The sequence below is a fragment of the Anomaloglossus baeobatrachus genome, chromosome 5 (genome assembly GCF_048569485.1).
Source record: "Anomaloglossus baeobatrachus isolate aAnoBae1 chromosome 5, aAnoBae1.hap1, whole genome shotgun sequence".
Lineage (NCBI taxonomy): Eukaryota > Metazoa > Chordata > Amphibia > Anura > Aromobatidae > Anomaloglossus > Anomaloglossus baeobatrachus.
The window spans coordinates 67,469,643-67,493,144 of NC_134357.1; positions in this window are offsets into that span (position 1 = coordinate 67,469,643).

A 23,502-nucleotide genomic window follows, 5' to 3' on the forward strand; every position below is an offset into this window, starting at 1 on the left:
CCGACTATAACCTCTTGATTCAAATCTATGAGCCAGCTCCTCAGAATGAGTCATGAAACCCGTATCATCCGAGCAAATCCTCCTGACTCTGAGGAACTGGCCAATAGGAATCCCCTTGATGGTATTTTTGGGATGTGCGGATGACGCAAGTAATAGAGAATTAGTGGCAGTGGGTTTACGAAAAACCTGAGTAGACAATAGGCCATCCGATAATGCCACAATCCTCAAATCCAAAAAATTGATTTCACGGCCATATTCAAAGGTGAGTTTAATATTTAGATTATTTTGATTTAAACTCTGCATAAATTCCTGTAGTCCACTAACATCGCCCTCCCAGATGAACCACACATCATCTATATATCTGATCCAATTCAAAACCTGATGTGTACATAAGTTATAATCACTCACAAAGATCTGCCGCTGCCATGCCCCCAAAAAAAGGTTGGCATAGGATGGCGCGCAACAAGCACCCATGGCAGTACCCTGGATTTGTAGGTAGACCTTCCCATTGAATATGAAGATGTTATGCATCAGTATATACTCTAATAAGACTAAAATTAACTCCACCGTAGGTCGCGCAATATTACTAGATTCAAGGTACCATGAAACAGCCCTCAGACCGTCCTGATGTCTAATGGCGGTATATAGAGATTCAATGTCAGCGGACACCATCACCATATTATCCTCCAGGTGAATCCCATCCAAACGTCTGAGAGCCGCCGTGGTATCCCAAATATAAGATGGCAGTTCACATACCAACGGTTTCAAGTAGTAGTCAATAACCTGACAAACCAACTCAATGAGGCTACCATTCCCTGATATTATGGGTCTGCCAGGGGGGTTAGTTGGATCCTTGTGGATTTTTGGAATCAGATACAGAGCCGGAAGCCGTGGATGGAGTTTTTTAATAGTGTCTAGGAATTTTTTAGGTATAATCCCCTTCTCATATGCCTGCTCTAAGATCACAATTAGAGAACTATGGAAAGACGAGGTAGGATTGTATGGTATTTCCGGTAACACTTAAGGTACCGTCACACTAAGCAACTTACCAGCGATCCCAACAATGATAGGGATTGCTGGTAAGTTGCTAGGAGGTTGCTGGTGAGATGTCACACTGCGACGCTCCAGCGATCCCACCAGCAACCTGACCTGGCAGGGATCGCTGGAGCGTGGCTACACGAGTTGCTGGTGAGCTCACCAGCAACCAGTGACAAGCCCCCAGCGCCGCGTGGAAGATGCTGCGCTTGGTAACTAAGGTAAATATCGGTAACCAACCCGATATTTACCTTGGTTACCACCGCACGGAGCTACACGTGCAGAGAGCAGGGAGCAGCGCACACTGAGCGCTGGCTCCTTGCTCTCCTAGCTACAGCACACATCGGGTTAATTACCTGATGTATGCTGCAGCTAAATGTGCACAGAGCAGGGAGCAGCGCACACCGCTTAGCGCTGGCTCCTTGCTCTCCTAGTTACAGCACACATCGGGTTAATTACCCGATGTGTGCTGCAGCTAAATGTGCACAGAGCAGGGAGCAGTGCACACTGCTTAGCGCTGGCTCCCTGCTCTCCTAGCTACAGCACACATTGGGTTAATTAACTCGATGTGTCCTGCAGCTACATGTGCACAGAGCAGGAGCCGGCACTGACAGTGAGAGCGGCGGAGGCTGGTATCGAAGGTAAATATCGGGTAACCAAGGACAGGGCTTCTTGGTTACCCGATGTTTACTGTGGATACCAGCCTCCGCAGAAGCCGGCTCCTGCTGCCTGCACATTTAGTTGTTGCTGTCTCGCTGTCACACACAGCGATCTGTGCTTCACAGCGGGACAGCAACAACAAAAAAATGGCCCATGACATTCAGCAACAACCAACGACCTCACAGCAGGGGCCAGGTTGTTGCTGGATGTCACACACAGCAACATCGCTAGCAACGTCACAAAAGTTGTTCGTTAGCAGTGATGTTGCTAGCGATGTTGCTTAGTGTGACGGGGCCTTTAGTATCTCCCAATAGTTTGTTGGCCTGCTCCTCATATTTGTCACAAGGCCAAATAACGAGGTTGCCGCCTTTATCAGCTGGCTTAATTATGACATCCTGCCAGGATTGTAACTCTTTCAAACCAGCCCACTCAGCTTTACTGAGATTCCGGGCTGGTGAGGGTAAGGCGGCTAAATCTTCAATCTCCTGAGAGACCATTTTTGTAAATACCTCTAAGGCCGGACAAATACCCAGGCTTGGGAATTTTTTAGATTTATTCATAAGCTGCAACGGGAAATTACCAACCTCATTTTCAGAGCTCTCCTCCTCCAAGGATTGTAGAATTGAAAGTGCCTCTTGCTCCTCCCTAGTGGTGAAGATATCGGAAACTTGTGTCTTATGATGCAGCTTTTTAAGCAGAATTTTTCTTGAAAAAAGGTGAATATCCTTCACCGCTGTGAACGCGTCTAAAGGATTAGAAGGGGAGAATGTTAATCCCTTTCCCAATAAAGAAATTTGTACATCTGAGAGCCTGTGTTGAGAAAGGTTACAAATTTTGCAGCATAATGTAGGGCCCAGTGTGTGAAAGCTGGGTCTTCCTCAGAGGTCATGGGTCTTCCAGCAGGACAATGACCCAAAACACACTTCAAAAAGCACTAGAAAATGGTTTGAGAGAAAGCACTGGAGACTACTAAAGTGGCCAACAATGAGTCCAGACCTGAATCCCATAGAACACCTGTGGAGAGATCTCAAAATGGCAGTTTGGAGAAGGCACCCTTCAAATCTCAGGGACCTGGAGCAGTTTGCCAAAGAAGAATGGTCTAAAATTCCTGCAGAGCATTGTAAGACACTCATTGATGGTTACCGGCAGCGGTTGTTCGCAATTATTTTGGCTAAAGGTTGTGCAACCAAGTATTAGGCTAAGGGTGCCAATACTTTTGTCTGGCCCATTTTTGGAGTTTTGTGTGAAATGATCAATGATTTGATTTTTGTTTCATTCTCTTTTGTGTTTTTTCATTGCAAGCATAATAAATGAAGATAATAATACCAAAGAATTTGTGATTGCAATCATTTTCAAGAAGAAACTGAGTATTATCTGACAGAATTGCAGGGGTGCCAATACTTTTGGCCAGCACTGTAAATGTGTATACAGTTAGGTCCAGAAATATTTGGACAGTGACACAAGTTTTGTTATTTTAGCTGTTTACAAAAACATGTTCAGAGATACAATTATATATATAATATGGGCTGAAAGTGCACACTCCCAGCTGCAATATGAGAGTTTTCACATCCAAATCGGTGAAAGGGTTTAGGAACCATAGCTCTGTAATGCATAGCCTCCTCTTTTTCAAGGGACCAAAAGTAATTGGACAAGGGACTCTAAGGGCTGCAATTAACTCTGAAGTCGTCTCCCTCGTTAACCTGTAATCAATGAAGTAGTTAAAAGGTCTGGGGTTGATTACAGGTGTGTGGTTTTGCATTTGGAAGCTGTTGCTGTGACCAGACAACATGCGGTCTAAGGAACTCTCAATTGAGGTGAAGCAGAACATCCTGAGGCTGAAAAAAAAGAAAAAATCCATCAGAGAGATAGCAGACATGCTTGGAGTAGCAAAATCAACAGTCGGGTACATTCTGAGAAAAAAGGAATTGACTGGTGAGCTTGGGAACTCAAAAAGGCCTGGGCGTCCACGAATGACAACAGTGGTGGATGATCGCCGCATACTTTCTTTGGTGAAGAAGAACCCGTTCACAACATCAACTGAAGTCCAGAACACTCTCAGTGAAGTAGGTGTATCTGTCTCTAAGTCAACAGTAAAGAGAAGACTCCATGAAAGTAAATACAAAGGGTTCACATCTAGATGCAAACCATTCATCAATTCCAAAAATAGACAGGCCAGAGTTAAATTTGCTGAAAAACACCTCATGAAGCCAGCTCAGTTCTGGAAAAGTATTCTATGGACAGATGAGACAAAGATCAACCTGTACCAGAATGATGGGAAGAAAAAAGATTGGAGAAGAAAGGGAATGGCACATGATCCAAGGCACACCACATCCTCTGTAAAACATGGTGGAGGCAACGTGATGGCATGGGCATGCATGGCTTTCAATGGCACTGGGTCACTTGTGTTTTGTTGATGACATAACAGCAGACAAGAGTAGCCGGATGAATTCTGAAGTGTACCGGGATATACTTTCAGCCCAGATTCAGCCAAATGCCGCAAAGTTGATCGGACGGCGCTTCATAGTACAGATGGACAATGACCCCAAGCATACAGCCAAAGCTACCCAGGAGTTCATGAGTGCAAAAAAGTGGAACATTCTGCAATGGCCAAGTCAATCACCAGATCTTAACCCAATTGAGCATGCATTTCACTTGCTCAAATCCAGACTTAAGACGGAAAGACCCACAAACAAGCAAGACCTGAAGGCTGCGGCTGTAAAGGCCTGGCAAAGCATTAAGAAGGAGGAAACCCAGCGTTTGGTGATGTCCATGGGTTCCAGACTTAAGGCAATGATTGCCTCCAAAGGATTCGCAACAAAATATTGAAAATAAAAATATTTTGTTTGGGTTTGGTTTATTTGTCCAATTACTTTTGACCTCCTAAAATGTGGAGTGTTTGTAAAGAAATGTGTACAATTCCTACAATTTCTATCAGATGTTTTTGTTCAAACCTTCAAATTAAACGTTACAATCTGCACTTGAATTCTGTTGTAGAGGTTTCATTTCAAATCCAATGTGGTGGCATGCAGAGCCCAACTCGCGAAAATTGTGTCACTGTCCAAATATTTCTGGACCTAACTGTATATATATATATACGGTATGTAATATAAAAATGCAACAATGTCCACCAAAATAGCAGCTGGAAAAATTACTAAACTTCCAGCATGATACACAATAGAAAATACCTACAATGCTGAACAGTAAATGTAGTATGAGAACACACCAAACCCTGTTTTATTCAAGTTCTTTTGGCTCTATCTTCAGGTAGAGCCATGTGTGCCTAGTATATATATATCGTGTGTGTGTGTGTATCTATCTATCTATCTCGTGTATATATAGTGTTCAGGCCATTAGCAGTCTATACATGTTTTGTTTTTTAAAATGTCTGGTACAGTTTTTGTATTTTTTTGACTGTTGTAATAAAATTTGTTATATGCACTACTTATGTGGAGAGACCTCGTTTTTGGCACAAGCTTTTCCTGCCAGCCTCATGTTTATTGTGCCCAGGTGATCCCTGGAGTGAAATGGGTGCCCTCCACCATTTTCTAGTGTGGGAAGTATATAGGGACACAATATGGGGGAAGAGGGTAAGGGGAGGAAGGTAGATGTGGCCACTGTATGCAGAAAGAGGATGGAAAAGGAGAATGTATTTATGGACACACAATATGGCGAGAGAGGATGGGGAGGGGGAACGTATATATGGCAACACAGTAAGGAGATGGTGAGAATGGGGAAGGGGGATGTATATATTTCAGCACAATATGAGGAAAGTAGATGGGTAGGTGGGATGTATTTAGACACAGTATGGTAAGCAAGAAGGAATGTATACAGACAGCATGGGGAGAGAGTGAAGGGGGAATATATACAGACATAGTATGAGAAGCGGAGTAGGGAATGCATACAAACACAGTATGGGGAGTAAACAGAGGAAAGAAATTTTGAGGACACAGTATGGCGAATTTCAGGATTGAATGTGAGCGAGGGAATGATTTTGAGAACACAGTATGGGGAGCAAGCTGGCAAAATAGGCGCAGACACAGTATGGGGAATGAGGGGGAATGAGTATGGAGGTAGTGAGACAACAGTATGAAATGAAAAAAATGTGAGGGGCACAAAATAGAGACTAGGTAGTGGGGAGGTTTGAAGAGGGAGCAGCATGGGGGGCAGTGTGAGGCCATAGTGAGAAGAGGTGTGTGATGAGGGGGCACAGTATAAAGACTAGGCAGTATAGTGGGTACAGAGTGTATAGGACAGTGTGAAGAGGGGTCTCAGTATAGAAAGGAGAGGGCAGTGTGGAGGGCATGCACTATTAGAGGGACAGTGTGTGCGCACCTCATATTTTGTACAGCGAACAGAGTGAGGGTTAATTATTTATTCAGTCGCACAGCATAGAGCAGAGATTTTTATATAGGAGTATTACAATAATTCTGCTATTTTTAAGGTTATCGTGCCAAGATGTGCTGCAGAAAAGTGGAGAAAATGGAAGTCTGTAGAGACGAGCTGTGAATGTGAAAAGTCATCATGGCATCTGAACAAGATAAAGAAAAGAAAAAGAATGACTCGGATCAGAGACAACATCATCTGGTACCTGGATGTAAATGATTTATGATACTGACTATTTCTCATCAGTACTGTATTTCCTGTTTAGTCTGCAGTCTGATAACTGATAACAACTCCCAGTATCTCCTTACCAATGTTAAGCATGTACTGGAGGTTGTAGGTTCATACAATACAAATGTATATGGGACTGACCTGACATTACAATTGATGTACCATGTACTGATGGTATTTCTGGTGATATAATTCTGTATTGATAAGGGTTTTACTGCTGTGTATCTGTACTAATGGGTTATATGGATGTATTCCTGTACTGCTGGTGGTTTTGGTGATAAATGTCTGTATTGCTGGTGGTTATGGTGAGGAATTTCTGTATTGCCAGTGGTTTTGATAATGAATTTCTGTACTGATGGTGGTTTTGATAATGTATTTCTGTACTGCTGGTGGCACTGGCAGGGAATTTCTGGTGGTTCTGGTTAGGAATTTCTGTACTGCTTGTGGTTCTGGTCAGGAATTTCTGTACTGGTTCTGGTGGGGAATTTCTGTACTGCTGGTGGTTCTGGTGGGGAATTTCTGTACTGCTGAGGGTTCTGATGATGAATTTCATTTCTGCTGGTGGTTGTGCTGCTTTTGTTTTTGTACTGCTGGGGTTCTAGTTATGTATTTCTGTACCTCTGATGGTTCTGGTGATTGTATACCTGTGCTGTTATTAGTTTTGATTTTGATTGATTGAAGTAAGAATTTATACCTTGTAAGATTGTGTTATACGTTTCTATATTAAAGAGGTTGTTCATTACTTTAACATTGATCACATATCCTTGGGGGTACTTTGCACACTACGATATCGCAGCTGCGATGTCGGTGGGGTCATATTGAAAGTGAAAGTGAAAGTGACGCACATCCGGAGTTGCTGTCAATATCGGAGTGTGTAAATTGTTTCTGATACGATTTAACGAGCGCAAAAGTGTCGAAATCGCATCATCGGTGTAGCGTCGGTAATTTCCATATTAACGGAAGGACCAATGTTACGATGTTGTTCCTCGTTCCTGCGGCAGCACACATCGCTGTGTCTGAAGCCGCAGGAGCGAGGAACATCTCCTACCTGCGTCCTGCGGCTCACGCCAGCTATGCGGAAGGAAGGAGGTGCGCGGGATGTTTACGTTTTGCTCATCTCCACCCCTCTGCTTCTATTGGCCGCCTGCCGTGTGACGTCACTGTGACGCCGCACGACCCGCCCCTTTAGGAAGGAGACGGTTCGCCGGCCAGAGCAATATCGCAGGGCAGGTAAGTGCATGTGAAGTTGTCGTAGCGATAATGTTCGCTACGGCAGCTATCACCATGATATCGCAGCTGCGACGGGGGCGGGGACTATCGCGCTTGGCATCGCAAGCATCGGCTTGCGATGTCGTAGTGTGCAAAGTACCCCTTAGAATACGTCATCAATGTCTGATTGGACGAAGTCTGGCCTGCCAGCCAATCGGCTGTTCCAGGTACATCCACTTCTATTCAAATCAATGAGGCGAATATGCAGTACCCTGCATACTTGAGCTCATATGAACGTCCACTCTTGCCTCTGGCATGGAAGAATTCTAAGTGTGCAGAGCATGTGTTATAGGAATTGAAGTCTGCAGTCACCTAGAGTGACTGCAGACTTTCATTTTAAACCTGGACAACGCCTTTAACTATAAAATTAAGCACTGTAGCCCAATCCAAGCACCATGTTATATACTCACTGTCAGGATTCAGCTCTGCTCGCTGGTTCCAGCAGTAATCACATGGCCTCTCTACTCATATGCAATTTTCATATTTAGTCATGTGACAATTCACTTCTCATTCTACTTCTCTGTTTTTTATTGAACATTGAGAGAATTAGGAAGAGCAGCTCATCTGCATGTGACTAAGTGTGAAAATCATGAGCGGTCACATGATGACTAACCAAACTGCGGGGGGGAAGGCGCCAAACAGAATTCTTGCCCCGGGTGCCAGAAAGCCTAAATACACCTCTGCAGTAACCTGTTCTTTGGAGGTGCCTGCTGACCTGTTCGCAAGCAACAGGCAACGGTGGCACACTATGTGAAAGAGGGGGGATTGTAATTTTCTATAAGGTGGGGGCGAGGGTGTCTTCTATCAGTATTCTGGGGGATCTGATCTATGTAGTTTCACTCCTCCATTCCCAATCCATACACTGTGTATGTGTAACGGGGTGCCTCGGGGGTTGTAGTCGTGGCCCCTTTTTCTATCAGGCTTACCCCCGGCTCCGCCGTCACTTTTGGGACAGGAGATTGCTTGGTGGGGCAGAGTGTGGTGGTACAGAAAACGCTGTCAGATGTATAAAGACTTTGCAGACGAAGATCAGTTGAATCAGAAGGCATGTTTATTGCACACATCTTCACAACAGTAGCAGTAAGCTGATAGCGTCGGTTCACAACTCCTGATGGGGGAACACCTCTTCTTGTCGTCTCCTCTCGTGGGGATGTGCCCGGCTACTCTACTTCACCTGGGCTCCCACTCCGGCTACAGCAGACCTGACCCACTCAAACCTGTTTCACCATAGAGGACACTTTCTCTTTCTCTGTTCTTCGTACGCTGTTCAGCTAGCTCCCACACCCTGCCCCCACTGCTCCTTCTCTCCTGTCCCGGACTCGACTGCCTCAAACTCTCACTTCTCTCTCTACCACTCACTCTCCCTCCCCCTTCTGCTGCCGGCTCCTCCTTCCTCCAGTCCTATTTCTATGGGGACAGCCGTCCCACCCGGCCACTAGGGGAACCATCAATACAGTGCAAAATACAGTAAAACATAAACATTAACGGCTTTGTCTACCCCAGCGGGGGTATCTTCAGGGGGGGAACTGTGCTTCTTTGTAAGGGGTCCGTCCACCCCTTACATTCCTCCCCTCTTTTTGCCTTAGCCTCCCGGCAAGGCTCGTATCTGTAAAACACAATCTTAGCAGCATGCAAACTTTGTTAAAACTCTAAAACCTTCATCAGAAAAAAACAACCACTGAGCGCACCAGTTTTGCGCCCGGAGTCCCTCCAAGGGAGCTCCCGGTCTTTGCAGCAGATTTGCCCGGAGGCCATAGCAGGCACTCCCGGTCTTTGTTGATCTTCTGCCCGGAGTCTCTCACAGCACTCCCGGTCTTTGAAGGCAGGAGCACAAACAATAAAGTCCTCCTTAACATCACAGAGGGAGTCCTCGCACAGTTCAGCATCAGGCTCCTTCCGGGCTCGGTAACTTAAACATGGTTACAACCTTTAAAACTTCACCGGTTCTTCAACACTACCGGCACTTAACACAAATATGTCCCCCTTTTCCGGTCACGGGGGTTCACACGGGGTGATAAGCTCGGAGCCATTCGGCCCGCTGGGCCCGCACATAATCAGAGAGTGACTGACCTGGCAAGCGGCGCAGCCTCCGGAACGGTTCGTAGTTAACCGGAGTCTCCGATCCTTCTGGCTCCGGCTTTGGCCCCTCGACTCCCGGCGGAGGTAACGGAGTAGCGGGTCGGGACGGCTGTGGACTTCCCACGACGACCACCGGGTGTGTCACCATACTTTGACGAATCGCTAACACCGCCGGCGTCTCCTCTTCCGGCTCAGCTAACAGTCCGATAGTGACTTCTGGCGACACCGCCAGCGTGTTCCTCGGCCTCGGCCAGCACCAGTCTCCGCTGTGTCCGTCTCCGGCTCTGACACTCTTCCCATTCAAGTTCTTGTTGCCATAGTGTGGCCTCTTGAGCAGTGGGCATCCGGGTCACTCCTACGGCAAATAGGCCCCGGCATCCCACCTCTCTCCGGAATTTCACCTTTTCTCCTGGGTACAGGGTCTGCAGACGTTGGGGCAAGCCCTTAGTGTCCAGGTTAACCCGGTTATAAAAAAAATGATCTCCGGTCTCTTCGTCCTCTATGAATCCATAGCCTTCCGCTTGATTGAATTTGACCACGGTGCCAACGGTGCATTGCCGATCAACCTCGTCGCTAAGGGGACCGGCCATCATCTCACGGGCCACGGTCTCGGCCAGCAACCTCTCTTGCACTGGATCAGTTTCAGGCGGTGGGGACTGTCGTCGGATCAGGGGCGATGGTTTTACTGGCTCCCAGAAGAACCCCCATTCGTCCTCCTCCAACTCCGGGGCATGCTGCTCTCCCGAGGTAGGGACTTCTGTAGGGGCTGGAGGTCCTGCCTGGACGGGCGCAACCACCTCCGGACTCTGGAGGGGTGTTCCCGGTACCTCACTTCCCGGCTGCAGTATTGTTTTATAGGTGGCCCGGACTTCCGTGGAGGTTTCACCGGTCACGGCATCCCAGGAAGTGACCCACGTTACTTTCGCGGGTCGCTCCGGACCTCCTGGCACAGCCGGTAATTTAATGGTCAGGGCTTCCTCGGCTGTAGTCTTCCTCGGGCGTCCTCTCCCCAGGCTGGTTGCCACCAGCGCGCCCGCTGCAACTTGCTGCTTCATCTGAGTCTCCATCTCACTTGAGGTCAGTTGTTGAGTTAGCGTCTCTTGTAGCTCTTTCTGTAATGGCGCCGGGGACAGTGGAGATGCTGGGGAAGGTGGAGGCGGGCCTTCTTTTCCCGCCCTTGCATACACTCCACCCCCAGTCTCGCACATCAAATCGACCCAGCATAGGCGACTCTTCTTTTTTCCTGTACTGCCGCCCTCTTCACATGTTTTCAGCAACATCTTAGGGCCAGCACCTCCCCTCTTTGGACGGCGTACTCTGTACTTCTTTTTCTTCTCCGGCCAGCTCAGGGTTCTTCTTTTGGCGCCAATCTTCCGCGCACCCACTGTGTTCGTGAAGACGGCGGCCATCTTAGCGCCATCTTGTGCCCGGTCCAACGCCTTAGGCACCACTTGTTCTTCCCAATATGGAATCGGGACCCTTCGCAGATAGTCCGGATCCTGCCGACTACGCCACATGTAACGGGGTGCCGGGGGTGCCTCGGGGGTTGTAGTCGTGGCCCCTTTTTCTATCAGGCTTACCCCCGGCTCCGCCGCCACTTTGGGACAGGAGATTGCTTGGTGGGGCAGAGTGTGGTGGTACAGAAAACGCTGTCAGATGTATAAAGACTTTGCAGACGAAGATCAGTTGAATCAGAAGGCATGTTTATTGCACACATCTTCACAACAGTGCCAGTAAGCTGATAGCGTTGGTTCACAACTCCTGATGGGGGAACACCTCTTCTTGTCGTCTCCTCTCGTGGGGATGTGCCCGGCTACTCTACTTCACCTGGGCTCCCACTCCGGCTACAGCAGACCTGACCCACTCAAACCTGTTTCACCATAGAGGACACTTTCTCTTTCTCTGTTCTTCGTACGCTGTTCAGCTAGCTCCCACACCCTGCCCCCACTGCTCCTTCTCTCCTGTCCCGGACTCGACTGCCCCAAACTCTCACTTCTCTCTCTACCACTCACTCTCCCTCCCCCTTCTGCTGCCGGCTCCTCCTTCCTCCTGCCTGTTTCTATGGGGACAGCCGTCCCACCCGGCCACTAGGGGAACCATCAATACAGTGCAAAATACAGTAAAACATAAACATTAACGGCTTTGTCTACCCCAGCGGGGGTATCTTCAGGGGGGAACTGTGCTTCTTTGTAAGGGGTCCGTCCACCCCTTACATATGTATAGACTGGGAATGGAGGATTGAAAATGCCCCCGCAGTTTTCCACTATATTCTGTGTAGCACTTTCTATATGAAAAACTTCTGGAAATTTTCAATAGTCTTGTTTACAGATTAAAGTTGGACTGTTCAGTACTATGCCTTAGTGGTTTTTTTCTTAAACTGAAGGTTATATTTATTAGATTAATGGATGTTTTTTAGGTTATAGTTTCGGCAACTATTTTTCAGAAATTGTGTTTCAGGTGTATGATGGTGGACCCGTCACATGACCCATCACATGACCCATGTGTAGGGACAGATCCTGAACAGCCCGGGGCCCTGGTTACCCTAAATCCGCCCATGAGTCACACACTTGCGTGAGTCTCGCATCGCATCACCCGGCAGCCGCATACTCTCCTAACATGAGTGGGTCAGCTGCATGTATTTCTATGCAGCTGCACACTCGTGTTCGGAGAGTATGCGGCTGCCGGATGATGCGATCCGATGACTCATGTGAGTCATATGGCTCATGTGAGGACATTGTAAGGCCGTAGTCACACTGGCGCGAATCTTGCATTGCATCACCTGGCAGCCACACACTCTCCTGACAGGAGCGAATTGGCTGCATGTATTTCCATGCAGCTATACGTTCGAGTCCGAAGAGTGTGCGGCTGCCGGGTGATACAATCCAATACTCATGCGAGTCAAATGGCTCGTGTGAGCACACCGTAAGGCCAGAGTCACACTTGCACGCGACTCGCATTGCATCACCCGGCAGTTGCACACTCTCCTGACAGGAGCGGGTCGGCTGTATGTATGTCCATGCAGCTGCACGCTAGTGTCCAGAGAGTGTGTGGCTGCCAGGTGATGCAATGCGAGATTCGTGCGAGTCATACGGTTCGTGTGACCGCACCGTAAGGCCGAAGCCACACTTGTGCAATTCTCGCATCGCATCACCTGGCACGATCTGATGCTCTCCAGACACGAGCATGCAATTGCAATTGCATAGAACTACATGCAGCTGACCTGCGCCTGTTAGGAGAGTGTGTACGGCTGTGCCGGGTGATGCGATGTGAGACTCGTGCATGGCCCTTTCAAGTGTGACTCCAGCTTAAGAGGCATCCCATGCAGCATTTTTTTATTATTATTATAAAAAATTAATAAAAATTGACATGCGGTCCCCCCAATTTTGATACTTAGCCAAGATAGAGCTGACAGCTGGGGCTGCATTCTCAGGCTAGGGAGGTCCAGCCTAAAAATATCAGCCTTCATCTACCCAGAATTGTTGCATCCATTAGATGTGACAATCCTGGATTTTAATTTAGGCGGGCTTTGCACGTTGCGACATCGCAAGCCGATGCTGCGATGTCGCACGCGATAGTCCCTGCCCCCGTCTCAGGTACCTTGTGATAGCTGGCGGAGCGAACATTATCGCTACGCCAGCTTCACATGCACTCACCTGCCCTGCGACCGTCGCTCTGGCCGGCAACCCGCCTCCTTCCTAAGGGGGCGGGTCGTGCGGCATCATAGCGACGTCACATGGCAGGCGGCCAATAGCGGTGGAGGGGCGGAGATGAGCAGGATGTAAACATCCCGCCCACCTCCTTTCTTCCTCATTGCAGCCGGGAGGCAGGTAGGAGATGTTCCTCGCTCCTGCGGCTTCATACACAGCGATGTATGCTGCCGCAGGAACCCATAACTACATCGTACCTGTTGCTGCACCGACATTATAGAAATGTCGGAGAATACACCGATGATACGATAACGACGCTTTTGCGCTCGTTAATCGTATTATCCAAGATTTACCCACTACGACATCGCAAGTGATGCCGGTTGAGCGTCACTTTCGATTTGACCCCACCGACATCGCACCTGCGATGTCAGTGTGCAAAGCCGCCCCTACTCTTCTCAATTGCCCTGGTGCGGTGGCAATTGGGGTAATAAGGAGTTAATGGCAGCCAACATCAGCCACTAAGTCCTGAATTAGTTATGGCAGCATCTATGACAACCCATTACTAATCTGTGACAGTAAATAAGCACAGACAACAAAACAATCCTTTATTTGGAATAAAATACAAAAAACATCCTCTTTCACCACTTTATTAACCTGAACACACCTCTGCAGGTCCAATGTAATCCACATGAGATCCCATGATGATTCCAGCAATACATCTACATCTCTGTCACAGCGAGTGGCCATAGAGCATGACCACTCGCTGTGCGCTCCAAGGAGAGAATGAATGAGCGATGACTGATTGCAGACAGACACAGTCACACAGGCTGGGGGCACATCTGACTGCAACCAATGACAGAGGCAAGGCCGGCAGGTGGGGAAAGCAGTGCTGAGTGCACATGGTTGAGCAATGATGAGCGGAGGCCGCAGGGGCAGCGTACAGCTGTGTGGGAGCAGTTTACAGCTCCGATGAAGCCTAAGTAAATATAAAGTGCTCTCTTTATTCTCATATTCTTTTTTTTTTTTTAACTTCTCGAGTGGTTGATCCAGATCAAACAGCCGGAATCCCAGCCGGATACATGTACACAAGTGTTGTTAGGGGTAGCAAATTTCCAGCATCCACATTTTCTAGGGCAAATTAAGCAACCAAAGGCAGCAGGTCCATGTTTTTTGCCCCCACAAAATACTTTTGGACCAAAGACCTCTCAACACATATAGCTAATTTGATAATCTATTGGATACAATCATTATACAAATCTAAACAAAACAGGTAGTAGTCAGTTTGATGCAATTATGATATTCAGAAAATTCGGTAGATGAAATCCTATTATGATAGTAGGTCAGAGCTGCTTAGCATAATTTTATTTTTTATATTTATGATATATATTTAAATTCCTCCTATGTTTACAGGGTTGCTGATATAAAATAATAATAATATCTATATGTCAGGGAAAGGGGAGAGGAAGAGGAAGGATGACCTCCCCTTTCCACCAGACAGAGCGCGTGACTCGCTCTCTAGCGCTCCTCTTATAGTCAGGCCAATTATGGAATTGTCCGACAATAAGCAAGGAGGCCGCTATTCTACTATGCCGTTGATTGAAGGGTTCCCGGTGAGAGTAAGGTATATATTTCCCCCGACTCCTGCGGGCGGAATATATCTAATCCTCCCCAGATCTCACTGGTTGCCCCACAATGATCCTTGGCATAAACTTGCTGCCACCAATCGATTACGATAACTATTACACTGAGCTCACAGACGTGGAATTCAGGATCGAGATAACAGAACAGCCCAAGATTAAATTATATATCTTTAATCGCCTTAAGGGCACACTAAATACTACAATATATACAATATGGAATTTACAGAATATAGAGTACAGACCAAACGTTTGGACACACCTTCTCATTCAAAGAGTTTTCTTTATTTTCAGGACTCTGAAAATTGTAGATTCACATTGAAGGCATCAAAACTATGAATTAAAACATGTGGAGTGAAATACTTAAAAAAGTGTGAAACAACTGAAAATATGTCTTATATTCTAGGTTCTTCAAAGTAGCCACCTTTTGCTTTCATTACTACTTTGCACACTCTTGGCATTCTCTTGATGAGCTTCAAGAGGTAGTCACCGGAAATGATTTTCCAACAGTCTTGAAGGAGTTCCCAGAGATGCTTAGCACTTGTTGGCCCTTTTGCCTTCACTCTGCGGTCCAGCTCACCCCAAACCATCTCGATTGGGTTCAGGTCTGGTGACTGTGGAGACCAGGTCTTCTGGCGTAGCACCCCATCACTCTCCTTCTTAGTCAAATAGCCCTTACACAGCCTGGAGGTGTGTTTAGGGTCATTGTCCTGTTGAAAAATAAATGATGGTGCAACTAAACACAAACCTTATGGAATAGCACGCCACTGCAAGATGCTATGGTAGCCATGCTGGTTCTGTATGCCTTCAATTTTGAATAATCCCCAACAGTGTCACTAGCAAAAAAAACCCACACCATCACACCTCCTCTTCCATGCCTCACGGTGGGAACCAGCCATGTAGAGTCCATCCGTTCACCTTTTCTACAAAGACACGGTGGTTGGATCCAAAGATCTCAAATATGGACTCCTCAGACCAAAGCACAGATTTCCACTGGTTTAATGTCCATTCCTTGTGTTCTTTAGCCCAAACAAGTCTCTTCTGCTTGTTGCCTGTCCTTAGCAGTGGTTTCCTAGCAGCTATTTTACCATGATGGACTGCTGCACAAAGTCTCCTCTTAACAGCTGTTCTAGAGATGAGAAAGTGTGTCCAAACATTTGGTCTGTAGTGTATATGTATATGTCAGAGTACATTTACAGATAAGAAGTGGTAACAAACAGTCAGATCAAGCAGTTACCTTATGCGTCTGGCCACAGGGGGGCGCTGTTTGACCAGGGTTTCATGGACTTCCTCACATGTGTATAGTACGCATGACCCCCCGAGTAAAGACGATGCGCAGATCCCTATGCTTAACTTTTATCTGTTCTGTCTTGGGCTCATACGGCCCCCCTCGTGACATCGTCCTGGCTGGGGATTCTCTCCCCCTGCTGCTAGCTGAGAATAATCTAAAGTTATATTTCCCAGCCTAGCTCTGCCCCTGAGCTTCTCACACGGACGATATGACCCTCATTTTTGTTGTTTTGAATTGATCTCTGTTTTGATAGGAAATATGAGAGTCCTGCGGGCTTCCTGTGGCCAGTTATTAATTATGGAGGGCTACACAGATCATACATTTTTGCAGAAATATGTGTTACGTGCATCTGGCCCTCAGGAATATGAAAATATGCCTGTCTTGTTTGTGGGGGCGATGTACCTCCCCAATAACGAAACTCTTCTGACAGTTCGGACAGTCGCCTGGAGGAGACGTTTGAAGTTAGGTTATAAACCTGGAGCTCCTCTCCTACCTCCTGTGTAGGGCAATTCACTCCAAGGGGGTGTGCTGGTTCAAGAGCTATCCTAATTGGATTTTGACACCTTGAGTTTTACATTTGCTGGATCTCCAAGCAGTAGGAAGAGAGAGGGAGATATCACAGAGTAGCTGACTGACATGACTAAATGTCATAATTCTCATCATATTTCAGGATGTCCCTTACACTATATATTAGTAAAAGTAATTATTTTAATATTTTTCACTGAACAAGGTCCTCAAATCAAAGAACATCGACTGGTACAGCCTGGTCTTCTCTGTGGTAACATAAATAAGAATGTGAAAGTGCACAATAAAGAAACAATGCAGAAGAAGAATCCACACCTTTGAAATGTGGTGCTGGAGAAGAGTGTTATCTATACCATGGATGGCAAAAAGAACAAACAAAGGAATTTTGTCACTCGAAGCAAGGATCACTAAGCTACGACTGGCCTACTTTGGACATACCATACAAATTCAGCAATCACTGTAGAAGGACATCATGGTCTGAAAAATAGAAGAAACGAGGCAAAGAGGAAGACCAGAAACTTGATGGTTTGATACTATCAAGATAATGGCGGAGAAGACCCTGATGGACCTATCTAGGCTTGCACAAGATCAATCTTCCTACAGAGCGTTCATACATTAAGTCGCCATGGCTGAAGATTGAGCGGAAGGCAGGCAGTTAAAAGGAAAAAAGAAACTAGTAACTAATGTATTATTAAAAATGTAATGTATTATTAAAAACTATGCAGCTTTGTTTCTAGTATTTATCCCCATCCTGGAACTTAAATAAAACTAAAACCCAATAATAATTCAACAATAGGGTGAATGCCAAAAGCAAAGCTAATTTACTTCAATCCCAGTCATTTTGCTATGAATTACATGTCACCAGAACAATATGTCAGGTTCCTTATTGTTTTACAGAATATGATAAATGGTCACAATTATTCCCTTTATATATATATCTGTTGTGTAATATTCTCATGTATTCACAAGTCAACATGAAGACTTTAATGATCGCACTTTTCCTCGCGCATCTGACCTTGAACCTTCCTTCTGTTGCAGGTGAGATAAAGCAATTTTCAAATTGTGAATCTGTTCTTCAAAGAATCGAAATATGAATAGAAATATTTCTAAAATGTTACAGATATGTTGTGAATGTGAATATTTAGCAACCAAAGGTTTTTTATGCAGTTTTAGAAATCAAATCAAGATATGGATGATTAATGGAAGAAACGTGTAAAAAAAAGTCTGAGAATTCTCTTGAATTTACTTCTTGCTTGTGCCTTAAAGATTGTATGAAAAACATAAATGTAAGAATGCAGTATTAGAGACAGCAAAGTAGAAGAATAGCAAAATCAATGCACCTATTTCACTTTGTGGAAATGAAGACAGCAAAATAGGAGAAGAAGATTCACTGGACTTGTGGGTTTAGTTCTATTTTTTAATTACTATTATCGGACTTGGAATCATAGGGAGATGTTATAAAGCAGAGCAGTAAATGTCTGTTGTTTGCTTTATTTTCAAAACATTACAGTGGAACCTTGGTTTACAAGAACAATCCGTTCTGGGAGTCTGCTCGTAAACCAAGTTACTCGTCTAGCAAAGCAAAATTTCCCATAGGAAATAATTGAAACTCAGACAATTCGTTTTACAACTTGTACAATGTCCCATCCTGGTCCCCTATTGTGCCATTCCACACACGCTCAAACACACACACACACACAAACACACATATTATGCTCACCTACCCTCCGTTCCCTCGGTGGCCTCTAACTTGGTTCTTATAGTCCGCAGGTATGTGTAACCACTGCGACTGATACATGAGCTTCCGCTGTCAGCGCTTCAGCAGCAGACGTCATACGCAGGAGCCGCTTGCCTCTGATTGGCCAGCGAGCTGCCTTTGGAAAGCTCTGACAGCGGAAGCTCCTGCATCGGTCGCGATGGTTACTAGATACCTGTGAACTACAAGAACCAAGTTAGAGGCCGCTGAGGTAACAGAGGGTAGGTGAGCACAATATGTGTGTATGTTTGTGCGGACTGTAAGAGCGAGCCAGAGCGCGGTGAAAGTATGGAACCGGAAGTGTGTGCGGTGAGGATTTTGCTCGTTAAATTTACAACAAGCTTTGCTGGTATAGCGAAATACTCACAAACCAAGTTACTCGTAAACCGAGGTTCCACTATTCCTCTGATTGGCCAGCACGCTGCCTTTGGGAAGCTCTGACAGCGGAAGCTTCTGCATCAGTCGCGATGGTTACCAGATACACATACCTGTGGACTACAAGAACTAAGTTAGAGGCCGCTGAAGGAACGGAGGGTAGGTGAGCATAATATGTGTGTGTGTTTGTGTGTGATTGTGCATGTTTGTGCGGACTGCAAGAGCGGGTCAGAGTGTGGTGAAAGTACGGAACCGGAAGTGTGTGTGGTGAGTATTTGCTCGTACAGCAAAGCATTGCTTGTAAACTGAGTTACAAATTTACAGCAAGCTTTGCTGGTATAGCGAAATACTCGCAAACTGGGTTACTCGTAAACTGAGGTTCCACTGTATATTGAGTGAATATGTCTTAATTTGTTGGTTATACCGTTGTGACTATTAAAAATGCAACTTGATTACTTAACTGGACAAATAGATTAATTAATTCTGAATGTTGTCCTTACAGATGCATATCATACAACAGGTAAGTACAAAATTCTTAATAGATTACACTACAGATTTATTTCCTGCAATTTCTTTTTTATTTTATACTTTTTGACTCTATGTACAATATAGTAACATTCATCCATGCTCGTAATATAGCCATATCTGAAAGGGCCTGGCTTACCAGGACAATCTTCTTCCGTCAGGGGCAAATAGAAATATTACCAGATAAGGATCCTCCGCTATAAACTAGGGTTAGAGCCTGTTCTCTCTGTGACATATTACTTCTATTTATTGACAAATGTAACGCATATGTTTTCATAGAAATAGACAACAAGTACGTTAATGCTGCATTTTTCCTACAGCAGCCAAATGTATGGCTGCAGCGGCTTTCCCTGTTGATTTCAGCATCTCCTGTGTCTCCAGACATAAAGTCGTACTCTATATCCTGGAAAAAAGTAGAGATGAGTGTTAACAAAGCAGATTAACATTTATTAAAGATTAGAGATGAGAGAGCCTCTGAAGGCTCGAGTTCGGTTCATCGAACGGAGGGCCCGTTCGACGAACGTTCGACGAACCTCTCAAACCCCATTGAAACCAATGGCAGGCAAACACAAACACATAAAAACACATTATAAATTAACACATACAGGTAATAAACATTGCCATTACACTTACAGGTCCCCACGACACATCCTGCACTCTGTCTCCCGCTGCTTTTCCTTCCGATAATCGCTGCGTCCTCCTGGTAACCAGCACTAATGATATGACCTTCCGTTACGTCAAAAAAAGTATGTGACCAGTCACGTGTCCATTATCTCATGGCTACAAACTGGTCACATGGCTAGACGTCATGCTAGGTCCTGTCAGTGCATCTCTCCGGTACGCGGTGATCGTTCTAGCATCTCCGTGTACCGGCGAAATGCTCTGGCACATGGTCGGCTTCCCCGTTCTGCTTCCCCATTCCGTTATTCACCGGCTGCCACAGCCGGTGAATAGCAGAGATCACCGTTGCTAAAGCAACCCGCCTGTCAGCGGTGACGTCACCGCTTACAGCCTGCAGCCTCTGCTGACTCACTGAGTGAATAGACTGCACGGGGAGCAGCATCTTCCTCCCATGCAGTGCTGTCTCATGTAGCAGAGCTGCATGGGTTGAAGCAGAAAGAAGACAGAAGACCATGGATCGTGGAGGGATGAGAGGGAGTAATAAACATGGAGTCTCTAAGTGTGTCTGTGTAATTATTTCTATTAGGCCCCTTTCACACGTCAGTGATTCTGGTACGTTTGTGCTTTTTTTTAAACGTACCAGAAACACTGACATTCGCAGACCCATTATAATGAATGGGTCTGCTCACACATCAGTGATTTTTCACTGCACGTGTCTCCGTGTGGCGTACCCGCGTGTCCGTGATTGCCGCACGGAGACATGTCCATTTTTTTCTGGCATCACTGATGTCCCACGGACCATGCAGTGGTGTGGTCCGTGAAACACGTGCCAGAAAAAAACGTGCTTTTAAAATAAAAATCATTTTTACTCACCCGGCTCCTGTGATGTCCTCTGCAGCCCGTGCAGCTTGCTGCTTCTGAGCCGGCTCATTACTGTCGCGCATATTCATGATGCACGACACAGCCGACCCAGAAGCAGCTGCTACGGGGGTCAGCGCCGGCCGGATGCTGCACCGCGGGAGTGATCAGCACCATGGAGAGCGGGAGCGCGCACAGGTGAGTTAATCTCTAAGTGCAATCACGGGCCACGGAGAACGGAGCCCGGATTGCACTTAGACAACCCACATGTGCCGTAATTCATGGCACACGGAGGGACATGTGCGTGTTTTACACGCCAGTGAAAAACGTCAGTGTTTTTCACTGACGTGTGAAACGGGCCTAAAAGTATTTTTTCTCTGTGTAGTGTCTTTTTTTTTAACCCTTTATTGGAGATTCCCTTTTAACCCTTTATTGGAGGGTCAAACTTGCCTGACATTAAGAATCTCTGGCTTAATACTAGCTATTTAAACAAAGCTAGTATTAACTCATTATTACCCAGCAAGGCACCCAGCTTCAGAGCTGCTGGAAGAGTTGGATACAGCGCCAGATGATGGCGCTTCTTTAAAAGCGCCATTTTCTGGGGTAGCTGCGGACTGCAATTCACAGCAGAGGGGCCCAGAAAGCTCAGGCCAACCTGTGCTGAAGATTCCAATCCCCAGCTGCCTAGTTGTACCTAGCTGGACACAAAAATGGGGCGAAGCTCATGTCGATTTTTTTTGAGCCTTGTAGTTCTGCAGCTGCTGTCTGCTCTTCTGCATACACTAGTGAATGGAGCATGCTGAGCCTTGTAGTTCTGCAGCTGCTGTCTGTTCTCCTCCATACAGACAGACAGCAGCTGCAGAACTACAAGGCTCAGCATACTCCATCCAGGACTCTATGCAGGAGTTTTTTGCCCCCCAAAAAAATTACGTGGGCTTCGCCATATTTTTGTATGCTAGCCAGGTACAGCAGGCAGCTACGGGCTGCCCCCAACCCCCAGCTGCCTATTTGTACCCGGCTGGGAACCAAAACTATAGGGACGCCCTTTTTTTAATTATTTCATGAATTTCATGAAATAATTTTAAAAAAATGATGTGGGCTTCGCCCAATTTTTGTGTCCAGCCGGGTACAACTAGGCAGCTGGGGATTGGAATCCGCAGCTCAGGGTGCCCAAGCTTTCTGGGCACCCCTGCTGCGAATTGCAGTCTGCAGCCGCCCCAGAAAATGGTGCTTTCATAGAAGTGCCATCTTCTGGCCCTGTATCCAACTCTTCCAGCTGTCCTGGTGACGGGTGGCTCGCTGGGTAATAATGGGGTTAGGGCTAGCTGTATATTATCAACTGGCCCTAAGCCCGAAATTCATGGTGTCACGCTAATATTAGACATGGCCATCATGAATTTCTAGTACAGATAAAAAAAAACACAACACACAGAAAAATATTTTTATTAGAAATAAAACACAACACAATTAGTGACTCCATCTTTATTGAAATAAAGAACCCCCCTCCACAGTAATCCTGGGTCAAGGGTTCCGCGCCGTCCAATCCGGATCCAATATCATCTGATCGGTTTGCTGGAAGGCAAAGCGATCAGATGATGTGTCAGGTTCAAGGGCCTGAATCACATGACACAGCAGCTGATTGTATAAATGGCTTTTATACCAGTACGCACAAAATTGATTTTCTGGACATCAGTTTTGAGGTAGACCATACTGGCCTGCTCCAGACTGATTGTCCACAGGAAAGAGACAGCGGTAAACTCTTTGCTTCATGCCTCCTCAGCGCACAATTTGTCTACAATATAAGCTATACCGGTTGGCCAATTCCTCAGGGCAAGGTGGATCTGCTCCACGGAGGAGAGATTTGAGGGACAGGCCAGTGATCTCCATACTAGATTTCTTCAGAGAGGGTATAGCCATAGGTCAGTAAAGAAGGATTACAATCGGACCAAAGGGACTTCTCGTGGCCAACTCCTGCAGACCTCCAACGCCAAGTCAGATGATTAGGGGAGCCAGCCTATTCGGTTCATATCCACCTTCAATTCAGAATGGTACACAATGCATGACATATTGACCAATATTGGCCAATTCTGCAGACTGAATCTGGGTTGTCCCTCAACCTTCCTGATAGACCTCTGATGACACCCAGATGCGCTAAAAATCGCAGAGACCTACTTGTTCACAGTCATTATGCACCTAAGCCTAAAGGGTTATTCGGACATAACCGTCTGATTAAGGGCTTGTATCCATGCGGCCACTGCCTCGCCTGCAGGAATGTCTCTCGCTGTTCCACATTCACATCAAGCGCTGGGACACGTGAATTTAACATCAACCATTATATTTCATGTGGTAGTTCCTGTGTAATATACTATGCGACATGTGAATGTTCCAAAATATATGTTGGACTCACCTCACTGAACTTCGGGTGAGGGTTAGGGAACATGTGAGAGACATTGCTGCGGCGAGGGTGGCGGTGGATATTGCCTCTTTGAAGACCCTACCTAGGCGTTTCAGACAATATCATGACTGTGACGCTAGGTCTCTGAGAATACGAGGTATTGATTTGGTACATAGGGGTATCAGAGGCGGCAACACAAAGAAAGTGTTAGCCCAGAA